Here is a 2,940-nt window from a genome sequence, read left to right on the forward strand (position 1 = left end):
ACTAGCCCTGAAAATGAATGGCGCTGAAGCGTCGCGCCTATACTCTGCCGTCAGCGGCAAGTGGGGAGGGACGCGCCATCCTCTCGGGGGTGGACCGCGTCCTCCATCAAGCTCTGACGAGTAGGAGGGTCGCGGCGGTGTGCGCAGAAGGGTCTGGGCGTGAGCCTGCCTGGAGCCGCCGTCGGTGCAGATCTTGGTGGTAGTAGCAAATACTCCAGCGAGGCCCTGGAGGACTGACGTGGAGAAGGGTTTCGTGTGAACAGCCGTTGCACACGAGTCAGTCGATCCTAAGCCCTAAGAGAAATCCTATGAAGATGAGGTGTCCTAAAAAAACGCAGCAAACGAAACGAAACGAAGTTATTACAAAGCTTAATCATCCACTTTGACTCGAACACGAGAAAAAACATACATATATATATATATTTATTATATTTATTATATTATATTATTAAGATCCATCATGGCAACAACAGTATAGTAGAGTTGTGTAAAAAAATATGTGTAAAAGCAATTTTTTTAAACGTTTTTTTTTTAACCAAAAAGAAAAACGAGTCACACAAGTGCGAAACGATTATAAAATAAAATAACTTGAGCGATGTGAGAGAGAGACACACACCCATCGGGCGAAAGGGAATCCGGTTTCTATTCCGGAACCCGGCAGCGGAACCGTATACCATTCGGGCCCTCGTAAGAGTAGTTCGTCGGGGTAACCCAAAATGACCTGGAGACGCCGTCGGGAGATCCGGGAAGAGTTTTCTTTTCTGTATAAGCGTTCGAGTTCCCTGGAAACCTCTAGCAGGGAGATAGGGTTTGGAACGCGAAGAGCACCGCAGTTGCGGCGGTGTCCGGATCTTCCCCTCGGACCTTGAAAATCCAGGAGAGGGCCACGTGGAGGTGTCGCGCCGGTTCGTACCCATATCCGCAGCAGGTCTCCAAGGTAAAGAGCCTCTAGTCGATAGATTAATGTAGGTAAGGGAAGTCGGCAAATTGGATCCGTAACTTCGGAATAAGGATTGGCTCTGAGGAGCGGGGCGTGTCGGGCTTGGTCGGGAAGCGAGTCTGGCTGACGTGCCGGGCCTGGGCGAGGTGAACGGCGTTGAACGGATTCGTTCGTTCTCGTCGGGATCTGAGTTTTTCTGCGACTGGGCCCAAGAGTAACGCTATCAAAACACCTGGTAGGGATTTATCCCGCGGGTGAGCGAGGGGCATAGGTCAATTGGGGCGGAAGTTATGGTGGCCGACCCCAAGACCTGGACCGAAAGGTCTGAAGGCTTTGTGCGACAGGCGCTGCCCTTCCCTCTTGGGTAATCCTGGCCGGTGTTGGATAGTGTACTTGGGACTAAATGCGCCACTGCGCTTTCCCCTGTACAGCCAACACCGGTGCCCGCCGCCGGGGCTATACTGGCGCAACTTGAGTCATAGGCTCTGGTGAATGGGGGCGCCCCTTATATGCATACCACCGCGCGTGAGCATACGCCCGTCTATGGCGGTCGTATGGACTCACGGGCGACCGGTTCGAGTGAGGGCGCTTGCCACGGTAAGCTATTTGCTCGGACGTAGGGCGGAACCGTCCGGTGTGAGCACTTGCGTATTTGCGGGATGAGTAACCATGATGTCCTCTGAGCCAGGAGTATAGGCCTGAGTTCGGAGGAAGTACCTATGACTCTGCTCAAGATAGCCAAATGCCTCGTCATCTAATTAGTGACGCGCATGAATGGATTAACGAGATTCCCACTGTCCCTATCTACTGGAGTTCAAGATGGCCGCCGTACAGAAAACACGCGTCATGTCGGGCTCTGCATAGTTACCAGTGGAAAAGTGGTAAAAAGTGGTGTCAGGACTAAGTGCGTGGTACCAGTGTATAGTGCCAGTGATAGTGTGCATTTTGAGACTTCGTGAGCCAAAATCGCATAAAAAACAAAAAAGTTATAAGTGTTTAAAGTTTCGAGACGGATAGCGTCGTCGCGGAGAGCGCCCATTGGCCGCTGACCTTAAGCCGCCGCGTGGCTCAAGGCGGGCGCGCACGGTGTAGTGCTCGCGCGCGCGCAACCGGCCGCGCTAACGGAAAGGGTGTTGCGCGATCCCATTGGCCGCCGAGCGCGCCAGCGGAAAGACCTGAGCGCGCGCGCGCGCGTGCCACTCTCCGCTACAGCGGAAGGGGCGCGCGCTCATTGGCCCTGCAGTCGCTAACGGAAATTTCGGCATAGACTAGGCAAAGCATAGCAGAATGGAATGCGACACGGCAGAATCTCATACGAGGAAACGCAGCGCCCAAAAAATGAGGGATAAACAGGTTGACTCATCCTCGGAATCGGACTTCCAAATATCTGAGCAGCGGAAAATTTCGAAAACGAAAAAGAAGCCGTCAGAAAAACAGGCGCAAGATACGGTAAGTGACACAAATTCAAATACTGACCATAAAAAGAAAAATATTACCGGAAAAGTACCCGACAAAAAAAATAAATCTCCTGCAACGGAATTAGTAAATTTTTGCAAAAACATCGGAAATCAAATGTCCCAGGCAGATTTAAAATTTATAATATATAAAGCAGTAGAATTAAACGAACTTTTAATGGAAACCCGAGCAGAAAATAATGCACTTAAAGCCCAACTTCAGTACAAAAATAGTGTTGAAGACAAGATTAGCCAACTAGATAGAACCATAAACGGGGTAGTGGAAAAATTAGCAGAGTTAAAACAAAGTGCTTCTAGCCAGCAAAAAACATACGCGCAAGTAACTCAGGTAACGTCAAAAATCGCACCAACACAGACGATAAAACCTCCGCGAAATATAATAACAATTTATCCCTCGGAAGACAGCAAAATAACTAACAGCGACGAAACAAAGCATGCTCTTATTACTAACCTAGCTCCAACGCAAGAGAAACTGAAAATACGTAGTGTCAGGAAAATTGGCAATAACGGTGTCCTACTAGAGAC

The sequence above is a fragment of the Colletes latitarsis genome, unplaced genomic scaffold, assembly GCF_051014445.1.
Source record: "Colletes latitarsis isolate SP2378_abdomen unplaced genomic scaffold, iyColLati1 scaffold0046, whole genome shotgun sequence".
In the NCBI taxonomy this organism is placed as follows: Eukaryota; Metazoa; Arthropoda; class Insecta; order Hymenoptera; family Colletidae; genus Colletes; species Colletes latitarsis.